Below are 16,861 nucleotides of genomic sequence, written 5' to 3'. Positions count from 1 at the left end.
TTGTATTTTTTGGGGGGGTCAAAAACAGAGACAGACAGACAGACACACACACACACAGAGACACACACACACACACACACACACACACACACACACACACAATCCTGGCCAATGTTTTTTTTTTTTTAAGTAAAATGGCGGGAAAACGGGGGACCCCATGAAGGGGGCTTCGCCCTTGTTTCAGTTTGGATGATTCTTCTTTTTTCATTCCTTCTCTTCTTCTGCTAGCTGTTTTACATAGCTTTGTGTATTTCTTTTTCCTTGACAATGAGAGAAAAGTGTTGCACCGTTCCCGGAGGTACTGCAATACCGGGTCGATGCGTGGAGCGGATGGAGCAAGCCCCATTTCCGACTCCCTGTTCGAAAAATCCATTTAATATGTAGTCCCCCGATGGGGGACATATCAGATATTAAACTGATAAGAACAGATTTTTTTTTTTTTTTGAAAATAATTTATTACTTTCTATGCCATTCATTCATTACAAATCATACCTTTCATACAAAACAAACAATGGCATTTTAAATCATAACACGACCCAAAAACCAAAACAAAACTCAGGGGAGCATCATCCCTCCCCTTCATCCTAAACACTAACTTTCCCTATCTTCCCTTCCCTAATCTAAAATAACCCCAGCCCTAATCCCCCCTTCCATCTCTCCCAGGCAGCATGCTGCCCCCACTTCCTCTCCTCCCTCTTCATCCTCCCTCTCAAATCTCCTTCCACCCTCCTCACTATCCCTTCCACCCCACAATCTCTCCCTGTCTTAACCATGTTCTGCCTGGCTTCCCACAGCCCCCGCTTAAAGAGGCTCATGAGAAGCCAGAGCAGAAACCTATCCCTATCCGTCCCCCTCGCTCTCCCTACACCTCTCTCTAACCTAGCCCACGTCAAAACAAAATCCCCTCTAACCCTTCCTAACAACACCCGTGCCTTTGCCCATACTACTCCGGCAATGGCACAGTCCCAAAAGACATGGCGCACAGTCTCCTCCCTGCCACAAGAAGGTCTTGGGCAGGTGGGGGATCGCGCCAAGCTATGCCGGTACATGGTGGAGCGTACCGGCAAACACTTGTGGAGGCTCAACCAATTCAGGTCCTTGAGCCTGTTGTCCAGGCCCCGCGCCTGCACTCCCTCCCAGACCACTGCCGGGATGCCCACTACAGGTGCTGGACTTACTGCCCGTCTGACCTCCTCGTACAGGTGCCTGTGATCTAAACCTACTCGGGCGACTTCAACCTCGGGGTGCGCACGCAGCCACTTGGCCGCATGGCCAAAGTGCCACGGCAGCTGTTCCGCCCGAGGACCCGTGTTAGACCACACCATTACGCTTCTCGCCTGATACGAGAAGAACACCCGCAGGAGGTAACCGGACGGGTGTAGTACTGGCTGAGCGAGCTCCGCCAACAGAAAAGAAACAAAAATGGCGTCCAGCTTGAGGGGGAGATGTGGTACCCCCCTACCTCCCTCCCCGATGGGACAGATCATGCGTGCCCTGGCGACCCACTCGTACCTGCCACCCCACATGAACTGAAACACCAGCCTCACTAGAGGCCTCCTCAGACAAGCCGGCAATGGGTAGATGTACGCCAAGTACAATAGAGATGGCAATACATCCACCTTTAGAACCAGGACCTTGCCTAAAAAGGACAAAGACCTAGATCTCCACATCGCTAGCTTCCTCTGTACCACTGCAATGCGCATGTTCCAGTTCAGCGTCGCTGAGCCGGAGGTCTCAAAATGGACCCCGAGAATCTTCAGGGCCCCGTTACAGAGAGATAACCCTCCGGGCACATCCGTCCTACCACTCCATCTTCCGAAAAACTTAACGGAAGACTTCGCGTGGTTAAGAACCGCTCCCGACGCTCGGGTGAAGTCCCCAATGATGGCAAGGGACCTTGTCAGGCACGAGTCCTTGCAAAGCAGCAAGGAGGTGTCGTCGGCGTACTGTGTCAACTTGACACGGAGACCGCCACTTCCAGGTATCAGCAGACCCTCCACCCCTGTGTCTGCCCTAATGGCAGCCCCCAGAGGCTCCATGTACAGAACGAAGAGGAGAGCCGAGAGCGGGCATCCCTGCCTGACCCCAGACGAGAGGTCAAAAACGTCACCTAAGTGACTGTTAACGCTAACCCGGCACCCCGCTCCGACGTATAAAGTACGGATCCATCCTATAAACTTTTCCCCAAATCCTAATCTACCTAACACCCTGAATAGAAAGGATCTATTCACGCGATCAAAGGCTTTCGCCTGATCTAGCGCTGCTACCATTAAAGGCAGCCCCCTATCTTCTACCCAAGCGATGGAGTCCCTGATCAACTGTAGGTTCCATCTGATCGAGCGACCCTCTACCCCGCACGTCTGATCCTCATGGACGACGTAGGGAAGGGCTGTGCGCAACCGGTCTGCTAAAACCTTTGCAAGTATCTTGTAATCTACGCACAGCATGGTCAATGGCCGCCAGTTGCCAAGGTCGGTTGCTTCCCCCTTCTTATAAAGAAGTGACAGCACACCGACAGCCATTGATCCCCCCGGGACCCCCGTCTCAAGGATGGCCTTCAAGACTTCGAGGACCACCGGTCCAAGTATACCCCAAAACTTGAGGTAAAACTCGGCCGGCAGCCCATCCATCCCAGGCACCTTCCCTTTTCCCATCCTCCTGAGAGCGCTCTCAACCTCTTCGAGGGAGATCTGAGCCTCCATCACATCTCTAATGTCCTCCGGCAATCGCCGGGACAAGTGTTCTAAAAACACATTTCCCTGCTCTACATCTATTTCCCTTTCCTTAAATAAACCTCGGAAATGATCAGTTGTCACCCTGACCATTTCCTCCGGTTTTCTCACTATACTACCATCTTCTTTCCTCACCCCGTTCATTATCTTCCTACTCTGTCTGGCCCTAACCGACTTAAAGAACATAGCGGAACAAGTCTCATTATGTTCTAAAAAGCCATTATGCGCACGCTCCAGGAAAGCTCGAGCCTTCCGCTCCTGCAGCTCCCTGAGCTGTGCCTTCAGGGCTGTGGATCTCTCCCAGTCAATCGACCCGCCGAGGTTGCCTGCTTCGTACTCGAGTTCAATCAACCTTTGGATACGATCCACCTCCCTCCTTTCCTCCCTTTTAGTCCTCTTACAATATCCTATTATAAAGGCCCTAATCCTTACCTTAACTAAATCCCACCACTCCAGCACCCCCTCGCACATGGACCGGAGGCCTTCAAGCCTCCGAAAGAAACCAAAAAAGGCGTCGACGAAAGCTTGCTCCTCCAGCACATCCCGATCTAATTTCCAGTACCCCCTACCGAAGAGGCAGACTGGCGGCCCCACCTGCAGTAGCACCCCGTCGTGATCCGAGAAGAACACAGGCAACAGCCGCCCAGACAACTGACCCAAAGACCTAGATAGAAAAATGTAATCGAGCCTCCGCGCAACCCCCCGAGAGTTGCGCCATGTTGGGCCAGCCATTGTCGGAGTAGTGTGCAGGCCTCCATCAACCAGGCCATGGCAAGCCATTAGCCCGGTGATGGCGCCTGCACTGCTATCCCCCGCTAACCCTAAATCTATGTTAAAATCACCTCCTATCACCAAGTGCCTATTTGTAACACACAGGGGCGCCAGACAGTCCACCATCTCCCTCCTGCCTGCCGCCTCCTGTGGCCCGTATACCACCACTAATCTAAATTTACAATCCCTTAACGTGACATCCACCCCCAAAACCCTCCCCTGCATAACCACAAAAGAGCCCTCCACCTTTACCTCCCTGTGCCCACACAAAATCCCTACCCCCGATGAATGCACCCCCCCTATGCCCCAAACTGACTCCCCCTTGTCCCACTCCCTCCTGAACCTACTAACATCCCCTCCATCCCTCAGGTGAACCTCCTGCAAAAAACAAAAATCAAACCCCACACCCTCCAAATAACTAAATACCGCCCTCCTCTTAACACAATCCCTTAATCCCCTAACATTTAAACTAACAAACGTAAAATTAGTCCCCATGAATTAAAATGAAAACAAAAAATGCCTTCTCCATTAAACTACTAACCCCATACAGAAAGACCCATAAAACAGGAGGCTCACCCGATGCTCCCCTGCTCCATCTCCTCCAGCTGGGACGTCTTCTCCTCTGACACCCCTCCGTTCTCCTCCATCTCCTCAATTCCCTCAATCCAGGATGCAGGTATGGTGTTAGGCACCTGAGTGCCCTGCATCCCGGATTGTCCATCCAATTCCTCCAAGCTACCCTCTGTTGGACCTAGGACGGCGAACCCCATGTCCCCCAGCAGGTAACTATGTCCCCCCCCCTTTTCCCAACCCCTATCTGTGTCTGGGGGGTCCAACTCCACCAGTAGTGGGCCCGAGGGAGAAACCAATGAGGACATCATCTTCTCTCCCTCACCCATCAATCGCTTGGCCTCCCCCCCCCCCCCCTCACACCCTCCGCCGTTCGGGCTATCCCTCTTCTTCAACCTCTTCTTCAAAGATGGAGGTATAGTGGAAGCACTTTCAACGCTCGTCGCCAGTTCCTCCACCATCCCCCTCATTTCTTCAACCAGGGCACTCGACATCTTGCTTTCCCCCCATTCCTTCACTCTTTCTCCCTTCTCCGCTTCTTCCTCTGTCCCCGTCTCCACTTGTCCCTCCGTTCCCGTCACCGTTTCCTCCTCCACCTCCTCTCTCTCCACTGTCCCCGTCTCCTTTTTCTCCGTTCCTTCACCTCCTTCCGCCTCCTTCCCCTTCTCTCCTTCTGTTCTGATCTTCTCTTCCGCTTTCCTCTCTCCTCTCGCAGCCTTCTTCCTCACCTCCTCTTCCCGTGCATCCTTTTCCCCTGTGCCATTACTGTCATCCGGGCCCTTTCTTTCTCTTCTCCCCCCATCCCCCGTTCCCCCTCCAGCTGCAGAGGCGTACGACCTCTGACGAGCCGGGCAATCACGCCACAGGTGTGCAGACGAGCCGCACCCGTGGCATGCCTTCGGCTCGTCACAATCTTTGGCCTCGTGCTCTCCCGACCCACAGAACCTGCATTTTCTGGTGTTGCACGAGGCCAAGACATGACCGTAGGCCATACACCTCCTGCAGAACGGAGGCTGACGGGCATAAAACAATGTCCCCCTGTCAGCCCCCAGGGAGAACATCGCCGGAGGATGGAGGTAGCCACCCAAACCCTTCGGGTCCTCCCTGAGAAGTGCCTGGAACCCTCTCCTCCCGTTCCAGAATCCCAGGGAGTCCCTGAGGTACCTTGCTGAGGAGACATTTTCCATATATCTCCCCAGAAAGGCCCTCACCTCCTCATCCTTTACATGTGGATTGTACATGTGGACGGTGACCACCCTGAAATTGTTCCTAGCCAGGCTGGTCACCTCGTAATGGCACAGGGGTCCTTCTCCTTTCTCTGCCCTCACCTTCTTCATGACTCCATCGTGCTTCTCCTCCAAATGAAAGGTAACGTCGTACGCCTTCTCCATTGGGTTCCCTTGGAGACAGAGAACATCCTTCACCTGTAGTTTCAGGCACCCCATCAGAATGTTCCTCCCGAACGTCTCCCTCCCCCACGGCTCCATCTCCTTGTCCGTCCAGGAAAACCTCACGGTGTTGGCCAGACCAATCCCTGGTACCTGCCTGATTGGCTTTTGCTGTGCCATCTCTTCCACAATGAATGCTCTCTTATAAAGAAGCCAAAGAAAATTGAAAACCGAGGACTTCGATTCCCACCAAAAAGGACACAAAAAATGTTCCTCCCTCCTGCCTTCCTTCGACCTTCTGACTCAGCGGGCTTTGGGGCACCCCGGTACCAAGCTTGATCTGAGCCAAAAGGCCGAGAAGCGATAACCCACAAATTGACCCCTGCACCCGCCGGGCCCCCGGGGGTCTCGGCAGACCTCAGCGGTTTGGCAAAAGTTGTCTCCTCCCCACCCGACGCTTCCCTGGTGACAGGCGGGTGTTTTTTTTAACAAGTCGCTAATGCGTCTTTAAGTCACTAGCTCTTTAAGCCTAGTGCGACTATTTGTTCAAAGCCCGGAAAACACGTCAGTCGTCGTCGGGCTTGAACTCAATTGCCCGAGCGACTACTTTGAGTGGAAAAATACGCCGGTCGGTCGGTCGGTCAGCCGGCTTCAAGTCAAACGCCTGAGCAAAAAGTCTCGGCGTCATCTCTGTCAATTTCTCTTGAAACAAGATACCGGGCTCTGCCAGAAGCAAAGCCCTTCCAAAAATATGTTGAACTCGTAAGTGTTCCTCTCCACGGAAGTCTTTAGTAAAAGGCGAAAGGCTTGTGCGTAATGAAGAGAAACCAGAGTCGTATGGAAGTCAGAGGTCGGGGCCCGAGACACACACTGTGCACTCTAGGCCGGGTGCCCGCGGGTGGTTCCCGAACCCACTCTTCCAAGTTTGAGGGCTGTGGGTAAAAATTCACAGACAGACAGACAATCCTGGTGAAGTGATTGTATTTTTTGGGGGGGGTCAAAAACAGAGACAGACAGACAGACAGACAGACAGACAGACAGACAGACAGACAGACAGACAATCCTGGTGAAGTGATTGTATTTTTTGGGGGGGTCAAAAACAGAGACAGACAGACAGACACACACACAAAGAGACACACACACACACACACACAGAGACACACACACACACACACACACAGACACACACACACACAGACAGAGACACACACACACACAGACACACACACACACACACACACACAGAGACACACACACACACACACACAGACACACACAGACACACACACACACACACACACACACAGACAGAGACACACACAGACACACAGACACACACACACACACACACAATCCTGGCCAATGTTTTTTTTTTTTTTTTTTTAAGTAAAATGGCGGGAAAACGGGGGACCCCATGAAGGGGGCTTCGCCCTTGTTTCAGTTTGGATGATTCTTCTTTTTTCATTCCTTCTCTTCTTCTGCTAGCTGTTTTACATAGCTTTGTGTATTTCTTTTTCCTTGACAATGAGAGAGAAGTGTTGCACCGTTCCCGGAGGTACTGCAATACCGGGTCGATGCGTGGAGCGGATGGAGCAAGCCCCATTTCCGACTCCCTGTTCGAAAAATCCATTTAATATGTAGTCCCCCGATGGGGGACATATCAGATATTAAACTGATAAGAACAGATTTTTTTTTTTTTTTTTTTTTTTTTTTATTAATACAAAAATTTACAATTTACTGTGACATTCTTTTTCCATCAATACTTTTCCAGTTTCATGCAAGTTTTACACTTCCCCAAATGCCTTTACAAAAGTCTTCCCCATGCATGTATTTGTCCATTTCAATCACATTTCTTAACTTCCATACAAACAAATAAAAGGCATCTGCTGGTACCGTTGTATCTTTCTCCTTTTTAATACAAACATTTCTTTTTTCCCACAGTACCAGCTTCCCCAAACTGATCATACTCCACACTGCTCTAAACTCTTTCTTTGGCAATGTTAGGATCTCCTCTCCATACACAATATTCTTACCATTCAAAACAATCTTGTTGCAGACCATGTTAATGAAAGGTGCGCACTTTCCCCAGAAATCTTTTGCAAAACCACACTCCCAGAATACATGCATTACTGTTTCGCTTTGTTTGCACCTGGGGCACTCTGCGTTCACTGCACAGTTGTGTCTATACATCCTCTCCTTTACGGCCAACCTATTTAAAGCACACAGCCATCCCAAATCCTTGCACTCATTATCCATCCATTTTGGTTGTATCCCCTCCCAATTAACTGCTTTCAGATCAGCCTCATATCTCTGCTCCCAATTTTTCCTTATAATTTCGTACATTTTCCTGTGGTCTAATAAGACCTCTCTTTCCATTTCCTTTATGTGTATTTTCAGAAATGATATGGCCTGCGTGTAGTACTCAGGTTTTACCTCTGCATTCGGAACCCTGTTGTCCCAAGGTAACATCCCCCTTAAAGTAGACCCGAACCACAACCTAACAAAGAAAAATGATTTATGCTGTATTCCTTTCAACAAAGTTTTACACATCTGATTGAGGAAAAGACAATCCAGTTTCACCGACAAACATGGGATGTCCCTCCCTCCCTTTGATACTTTCCCATACATCATCTCTCTCTTTACGCTTTCATATGAGCCACCCCATATAAATGAAAATATCAACCTTGTCACAACAATTTTACTCCTGGCATTGATTGGGAACACCAGTGCCAGGTAAATTAAAGTTGGTAATATATCCGTTTTTATTGCCATAATCTTTCCGCTGATTGTTAACCTTCTGCTTTTCCACATATTGAGTTTTACCTTTACTTTTTCAATCTTTCCTTCCCAATTTTCTTTTATCCCGTCCCTTTGAAAGAAATACACCCCTAATATTTTTAACCCATCCTTACAGACAGTTATGCCTCCCTTGCCCTCTGTTCTCCCTTCCCAGGCGCCACAGTACATCATAGAAGACTTCCCCAAATTAATTTTTGACCCCACTGCTTCTCCATAAGTTTTCAACAGTACGATCGCCCTGTCTATCGCCCGGTCAGAGCATAGGAACAAAGTAGTGTCGTCTGCATACTGGGCAATTCTAACCCTTTCTCCGTTACTCCCTGGGATATGTACCCCGTCTATACCTTTATCGTTCCTTATCAGATTAGCTAGTGGTTCAGCAAATAGCACATACAGTAGTGGTGACATTGGGCACCCCTGTCTCACCCCACCTTCTTGAAGTACCGGTTTGCTGAGAAACCCGTTGATTTGCACTCTACTGTATGCTTTATTATACATTGTCTTAATCCAATTAACAAAAATTGTGCCACAATTCATTCTTTCTAGAATTGAGAACAGGAATTCATGACTGACCCTGTCGAAAGCCTTCTCCTGATCAACGTTCAACACACACAAAGGTAGGTTTCTGTCTTTGGCCCAAACGATCACATCCCTGGTTAACTGTAGGTTGTGTGTTGCGGACCTATTCATAACCCCGCATGTCTGATCTTCATTAACCAGGCTGAGCATCACCTCTTTCAGTCTATTTGTTATTACTTTCCCCAAAATTTTGTTGTCCACATTTAGCAAAGTAATGGGCCTCCAATTTTTTAATAGCTCTTTTTCTCCCTTCTTGTATATTAAGCTTACTACACCAGACCTCATAGATTCCGGCATCATCCCATCGACCAAGATCTCTCTATACACCTCCAGTAAGTCCTCACCTAGGATTCCCCAAAAACAACAGTAAAATTCTTTTGGTAATCCATCACACCCGGGAGTTTTATCAGCTTTCAGAGATTTCAATGCCTCCTCTATTTCCTTTTTGGATACTTCTCTTTCTAAATTTGTTCTTTCTTCATTATTTAGCTTTTTGCTTATATTATTTAATAATTCCTCCGCTCTTGCATTATCCACTTCTCTTTTCTTAAATAAAGCTTGATAGAACTCCTGAGCATGCGTCATTATATCTTCTTTTTTGGTGACTTTGCCCCTACCTGTTTCTAATTCGGAGATTGCACACCTTCTCTGTTTTTCTTTAATACTTTGAAAAAAAAACTTGGAACATTTTTCATCTTGTTCTTTTTCTGTTATTTTGGCCAAAAATGCAAAGTTCTTGACCTTTGTTTCAATGTTATGCTCTATTTTCTTTTGGATGTTTCTGTATTCCTCCCCACACACCTGCTTACCTTCGTTTATTTCAGAATGTATAGCCTGTAATTCATCTTGCAGTTCTTTCTCAAGATGCCGCTCTTCCTTTTTTTTCCTTTTGCTATAAATTTGACAAAAATACCTTATTTTGATTTTTACCGCCTCCCACCATTCAGCTGTATTTTTAAATGCCCATTTCATATCCCTCCATGAATTATAAAAGGTCGTAAACTCAGCTCTAAATTCCGCACACTCCAACTCCTTCATGTTTAACTTCCAAAATCCTCTTCCTATCTCCACCCCTTGAACTTGACAAGAAGCCCCAATTGTGTCATGATCTGAAAACCAGTTTGGATATATGAAGAAGCTCGAACTTTGGATGGTCTTGGATATAAACAGATAATCTAGTCTTTTGCTTGCTCCTCTTGAGTTTCTCCATGTATGCCCTATACCTTTTTTATCATGTCTCCTATATATGTCTGCCAAATTGTAGTCACCCAACACATTTTTTAAGTATTGTGCAGTAAAATCATATTCCCCCTCTAAGTATGTGTTGAAATCTCCACCCATTATCACTATGCGATTTGTGCACAGAACATTAGGTAAATGCTTAAAGAAATCTAACCTTTCTCCTTTTAAAGCAGGAGCGTACACGTTTACTAGGCGAAGCTTGTTGTTGTTCAGCCTGCCATCTACATATACAAGCCTCCCTGGTATAATAATTACTTCCTCCTCAATTACAAACCCAGTATCCTTAAATATTATCCCCACCCCGTCCGAGTGCACGTTGCCTATGCTCCATACTGAAGCACCTGCCTTCCAGTCCTTGCTGAACCTTTTGATGTCCTCTGTGTTCTTTAGGTGACACTCCTGAAGGAAGCACACCTGGAAGTCCAATGTCTTTAAGGAAAAAAACAAAGATGTCCTCTTGACAGTGTCTCTCAATCCCCTGGCATTAACTGACAGGACATTAAACATAATTTTCTTTTATGTTCCGTCTCTTTTCCCCTTGGTCAGAAACATTGTTGTTGACTTCAGGCTATCCACCATAGAGCCACTCGCAAACTCCGGCTGGGAATCCACGCTGCCCTCGCTGTCCTCCTCTGATGGTGCGACCAACGGCACTGGTGGAGACTCTCCTGCTGAGGACAGCTCGGGACCCGGCTCTCCTTGCTCCATCGTCTCCTCATTCTCCAGAGCGTCGAACCTGCTGAAAGTCTCTATTACTTGTTTTTTTTTTTCGGTGTCCAACCTCTCCTCTGTTCCTTTCCTTTTTGCTGTTCTCTTTCCCTCTACTGTTTTCCAATCCATCTCTTTATCCTCTTCTGTTTCACCCCACTGTACTCTACTTTCCACTGGGGTATCTGATATTATTATCCCCAGTGAAGATTCCTCTATTGCCACCTGTCCTGGTTGAGCAGAGGTTCCTGCCACTGGATTCCCGAAAGCGTAGGGATCCGACACATCACCCGGAGTCTTTCTCAGAGAAGCCTCCGGAAGAGGCCTTGGGAGATTCTCCTGTGCGGGTGCTTGGTCTCTCGAGATCTCGTCCAATACCACCTCAATGTTCCTCAGTGATTCTGCATAGGTTTTGTGTCTGTCTGGGCAGTCTTTGAACATGTGCTCAATTGAATCACACAGATTACACGATTTGGGTTTTTTACAATCTCTTGCCAAATGACCCGCCTCCAAACAGTTTCTACAGAATGTGTTCGGGCACAGTGCTGCGATGTGGCCCTCTTCTCCACATCTCCTACACGTTTTAGGCTGCCCATAGAAGTAGAGGTACCCCTTTACACCGCCAATGTAGAAGGACGCTGGGGGATACTCAATTCCTCCCGTCCGAGTTCTGAATCGGACAGCGTACTTTCTATTCCCATTCCACATACCATCATAATCCATTTCTTTTTGTTCCAACCCCCAGTACATCACAGTATTTACCCAGGAAGGATCGTATATCCTGCTCTTTCACATACGGATTTTGCATGCAGACAGTTATGGTCCTTACCCGACTTGCGAACAGAGGCTCCACATTGAAGTTGGAGATCGGTGTTTCGTCCTTGTGTTCCAAGCACTTGTTCCAAGCTTCCTGACACAGGTAATCTCCCGTGAAGGTGACCTCGAAAGCATTCCGTAGAGGAAAATCTCTGTAGCAGTAGATTCGTTCTGTCGTCACTCCAAGAAATCCAAAGATGACATCTTTTGCGAAGCTCCTTCTTCCCATAACGAACTGTATTCCGTCCATTTCTTTCCCGACAAACCGGATTGTATTCAAAAGTCGCGCCGAAGGGGCCGACGAAAAGTCTCCCGTCGCCATCACCTTCTCTTTTCTTTCGCTGATCAAACTGCGGGCGTGCCACACGCTTGGTTTGAGCCAAAAGGCCGAGAAGCGATAACCCACAAATTGACCCCTGCACCCGCCGGGCCCCCGGGGGTCTCGGCAGACCTCAGCGGTTTGGCAAAAGTTGTCTCCTCCCCACCCGACGCTTCCCTGGTGACAGGCGGGTGTTTTTTTTAACAAGTCGCTAATGCGTCTTTAAGTCACTAGCTCTTTAAGCCTAGTGCGACTATTTGTTCAAAGCCCGGAAAACACGTCAGTCGTCGTCGGGCTTGAACTCAATTGCCCGAGCGACTACTTTGAGTGGAAAAATACGCCGGTCGGTCGGTCGGTCAGCCGGCTTCAAGTCAAACGCCTGAGCAAAAAGTCTCGGCGTCATCTCTGTCAATTTCTCTTGAAACAAGATACCGGGCTCTGCCAGAAGCAAAGCACTTCCAAAAATATGTTGAACTCGTAAGTGTTCCTCTCCACGGAAGTCTTTAGTAAAAGGCGAAAGGCTTGTGCGTAATGAAGAGAAACCAGAGTCGTATGGAAGTCAGAGGTCGGGGCCCGAGACACACACTGTGCACTCTAGGCCGGGTGCCCGCGGGTGGTTCCCGAACCCACTCTTCCAAGTTTGAGGGCTGTGGGTAAAAATTCACAGACAGACAGACAATCCTGGTGAAGTGATTGTATTTTTTGGGGGGGGTCAAAAACAGAGACAGACAGACAGACAGACAGACAGACAGACAATCCTGGTGAAGTGATTGTATTTTTTGGGGGGGTCAAAAACAGAGACAGACAGACAGACACAGAGACACACACACACACACACACACACACACACACACACACACACACACACACAGAGACACACACACACACACACACAGACACACACAGACACACACACACACACACACACACACAGACAGAGACACACACAGACACACAGACACACACACACACACACACAATCCTGGCCAATGTTTTTTTTTAAGTAAAATGGCGGGAAAACGGGGGACCCCATGAAGGGGGCTTCGCCCTTGTTTCAGTTTGGATGATTCTTCTTTTTTCATTCCTTCTCTTCTTCTGCTAGCTGTTTTACATAGCTTTGTGTATTTCTTTTTCCTTGACAATGAGAGAGAAGTGTTGCACCGTTCCCGGAGGTACTGCAATACCGGGTCGATGCGTGGAGCGGATGGAGCAAGCCCCATTTCCGACTCCCTGTTCGAAAAATCCATTTAATATGTAGTCCCCCGATGGGGGACATATCAGATATTAAACTGATAAGAACAGATTTTTTTTATTTTTTTTTAGAAAAAATAATTTATTACGTTCAATACCATTCATACTTTACAAAATCATATTTCCCTTTCAAACTCAAATAATGGTATTTTGATTTATAAAACACAACAAAAACCCCAAAACAAAACTCAGGGGAGCATCATCCCTCCCCGTCATCCTACACTCTAACTTTCCCTATCTCCCCGTCCCTAATCTAAAATAACCCCAGCCCTAATCCCCCCTTCCATCTCTCCCGGGCAGCATGCTGCCCCCACTTCCTCTCCTCCCTCTTCACCCTCCCCCTCAGATCTCCTTCCACCCTCCTCACTATGCCTTCCACCCCACAATCTCTCCCTGTCTTAACCATGTTCTGCCTGGCTTCCCACAGCCCCCGCTTAAAGAGGCTCATGAGAAGCCAGAGCAGAAACCTATCCCTATCCGTCCCCCTCGCTCTCCCTACACCTCTCTCTAGCCTAGCCCACGTCAATACAAAATCCCCTCTTACCCTTCCTAACAACACCCGTGCCTTTGCCCATACTACTCCGGCAATGGCACAGTCCCAAAAGACATGACGCACAGTCTCCTCCCTGCCACAAGAAGGTCTTGGGCAGGTGGGGGATCGCGCCAAGCTATGCCGGTACATGGTGGAGCGTACCGGCAAACACTTGTGGAGGCTCAACCAATTCAGGTCCTTGAGCCTGTTGTCTAGACCCCGCGCCTGCACTCCTTCCCAGACCACCGCCGGGATGCCCACTACAGGTGCCGGACTTACTGCCCGTCTGACCTCCTCGTACAGGTGCCTGTGATCTAAACCTACTCGGGCGACTTCAACCTCGGGGTGCGCACGCAGCCACTTGGCCGCATGGCCAAAGTGCCACGGCAGCTGTTCCGCCCGAGGACCCGTGTTAGACCACACCATTACGCTTCTCGCCTGATACGAGAAGAACACCCGCAGGAGGTAACCGGACGGGTGTAGTACTGGCTGAGCAAGCTCCGTCAACAGAAACGAAACAAAAATGGCGTCCAGCTTGAGGGGGAGATGTGGTACCCCCCTACCTCCCTCCCCGATGGGACAGATCATGCGTGCCCTGGCGACCCACTCGTACCTGCCACCCCACATGAACTGAAACACCAGCCTCACTAGATGCCTCCTCAGACAAGCCGGCAATGGATAGATGTACGCCAAGTACAATAGAGATGGCAATACATCCACCTTGAGAACCAGGACCTTGCCTAAAAAGGACAACGACCTAGCCCTCCACATCGCCAGCTTCTTCTGTACCACTGCGATGCCCATGTTCCAGTTCAGCGTCGCTGAGCCGGAGGTCTCAAAATGGACCCCGAGTATCCTCAGGGCCCCGTTACAGAGGGATAACCCTCCGGGCACATCCGTCCTACCACTCCATCTTCCGAAAAATTTAACGGAAGACTTCGCGTGGTTAAGAACCGCCCCCGACGCTCGGGTGAAATCCCCAATAATGGCAAGGGACCTTGTCAGGCACGAGTCCTTGCAAAGCAGCAAGGATGTGTCGTCGGCGTACTGTGTCAACTTGACACGGAGACCGCCACTTCCAGGGATCAGCAAGCCCTCCACCCCTGTGTCTGCCCTAATGGCAGCCCCCAGAGGCTCCATGTACAGAACGAAGAGGAGAGCCGAGAGCGGGCATCCCTGCCTGACCCCAGACGAGAGGTCAAAAACGTCACCTAAGTGACTGTTTACGCTAACTCGGCACCCCGCTCCGACATATAATGTACGGATCCATCCTATAAACTTCTCCCCAAATCCTAACCTACCTAACACCCTGAATAGAAAGGATCTATTCACGCGATCAAAGGCTTTCGCCTGATCTAGCGCTGCTACCATTAAAGGCAGCCCCCTATCTTCTACCCAAGCGATGGAGTCCCTGATCAACTGTAGGTTCCATCTGATCGAGCGACCCTCTACCCCGCACGTCTGATCCTCATGGACGACGTAGGGAAGGGCTGTGCGCAACCGGTCTGCTAAAACCTTTGCAAGTAGCTTGTAATCTACGCACAGCATGGTCAACGGCCGCCAGTTGCCAAGGTCAGTTGCTTCCCCCTTCTTATAAAGAAGTGACAGCACCCCGACAACCATTGATCCCCCCGGGACCCCCGTCTCAAGGATGGCCTTCAAGACTTCGAGGACCACTGGTCCAAGTATACCCCAAAACTTGAGGTAAAACTCGGCCGGCAGCCCATCCATCCCAGGCACCTTCCCTTTTCCCATCCTCCTGAGAGCGCTCTCAACCTCCTCGAGGGAGATCTGAGCCTCCATCACATCTCTAATGTCCTCCGGCAATCGCCGGGACAAGTGTTCTAAAAACACCTTTCCCTGCTCTACATCTATTACCCTCTCTTTAAATAAACCTCGGTAATGATCAGTTGTTACCCTGACCATTTCCTCCGGTTTTCTAACTATGCTACCATCTTCTTTCCTCACCCCATGCATTATCTTCCTACTCTGTCTGCCCTTAACCGACTTAAAGAACATAGCGGAACAAGTCTCATTATGTTCTAGAAAGCCATTATGCGCCCGCTCCAGGAAAGCTTGAGCTTTCCGCTCCTGCAGCTCCCTGAGCTGCGCCTTCAGGTCAGTGGATCTCTCCCAGTCAATCGACCCGCCGAGGTTGCCTGCCTCGTACTCGAGTTCGAGCAACCTTTGGATACGATCCACCTCCCTCCTTTCCTCCCTTTTTTTCCTCCTGCAATATCCTATTATAAATGCCCTAATCCTTACCTTAACTAAATCCCACCATTCTAACACCCCCTCACACATGGACCGGAGGCCTTCAAGCCCCCGAAAGAAACCAAAAAAGGTGTCAACGAAATCTTGCTCCTCCAGCACATCCCGATCTAATTTCCAGTACCCCCTACCGAAGAGGCAGACTGGCGACCCCACCTGCAGGAGCACCCCGTCGTGATCTGAAAAGAACACAGGCAACAGCCGCCCAGACAACTGACCCAAAGACCTGGATACAAAAATGTAGTCGAGCCTCCGCGCAACCCCCCGGGAGTTGCGCCATGTGGGACCAGCCATTGTCGGAGTAGTGTGCAGGCCTCCATCAACCAGACCATGGCAAGCCATTAGCCCGGTGATGGAGCCTGCACTACTATCCCTCACTAACCCTAAATCTATGTTAAAATCCCCACCTATCACCAAGTGCCTATTTGTAACACACAGGGGCGCCAGACAGTCCACCATCTCCCTCCTGTCTGCCGCCACCTGTGGCCCATACACCACCACTAACCTATACCTACTATCCCTAAAAGTGACATCCACCCCCAACACCCTCCCCTGCATTACAACAAAAGATCCCTCCACCTTCACCTCCCTATTCCCAAACAAAATCCCCACCCCTGTAGAATGCACCCCACCTATACCCCAAACTGACTCCCCCTTATCCCACTCCCTACTAAACCTGATGACATCCCCTCCATCCCTCAGGTGAACCTCCTGTAAAAAGCAAACATCAAAACCCACCCCCTCCAAAAAACTAAAAACCGCCCTCCTCTTAACAAAATCCCTCAAACCCCTTACATTTAAACTAAAAATATTAACAGAAAATGTCATTTAAAATTAAAAACCCTACATCAACGACTTGAAAACCCCAAAATAACAAAACAAC

At 49.2% G+C, this 16,861-nt stretch overlaps 4 non-coding genes and 1 pseudogene across 4 annotated transcripts; all 5 read right to left on the bottom strand.

Annotated features, from left to right (window-relative positions):
- Window positions 1-276: 276 nt before the first annotated feature.
- Window positions 277-457, bottom strand: LOC115161579 (uncharacterized; annotated as a pseudogene).
- A 5,723-nt stretch (window positions 458-6,180) lies between these two features.
- LOC115161642 (U5 spliceosomal RNA) lies at window positions 6,181-6,297 on the bottom strand. Its single transcript, XR_003869339.1, has one exon. It is a non-coding gene; the product is annotated as a U5 spliceosomal RNA (small nuclear RNA).
- Window positions 6,298-6,994: 697 nt separating this feature from the next.
- LOC115161590 (U2 spliceosomal RNA) lies at window positions 6,995-7,192 on the bottom strand. Its single transcript, XR_003869301.1, has one exon. It is a non-coding gene; the product is annotated as a U2 spliceosomal RNA (small nuclear RNA).
- Window positions 7,193-12,358: 5,166 nt separating this feature from the next.
- Window positions 12,359-12,475, bottom strand: LOC115161616 (U5 spliceosomal RNA). Its single transcript, XR_003869313.1, has one exon. It is a non-coding gene; the product is annotated as a U5 spliceosomal RNA (small nuclear RNA).
- Window positions 12,476-13,074: 599 nt separating this feature from the next.
- LOC115161736 (U2 spliceosomal RNA) lies at window positions 13,075-13,257 on the bottom strand. Its single transcript, XR_003869424.1, has one exon. It is a non-coding gene; the product is annotated as a U2 spliceosomal RNA (small nuclear RNA).
- Between the last annotated feature and the right edge of the window lie 3,604 nt (window positions 13,258-16,861).

This window comes from Salmo trutta, chromosome 24 (genome assembly GCF_901001165.1).
Source record: "Salmo trutta chromosome 24, fSalTru1.1, whole genome shotgun sequence".
Classification (NCBI taxonomy): Eukaryota; Metazoa; Chordata; class Actinopteri; order Salmoniformes; family Salmonidae; genus Salmo; species Salmo trutta.
The sequence above is the reverse complement of the archived record's forward strand: the minus strand, read 5'-3'. Positions and strand labels throughout refer to the sequence as shown.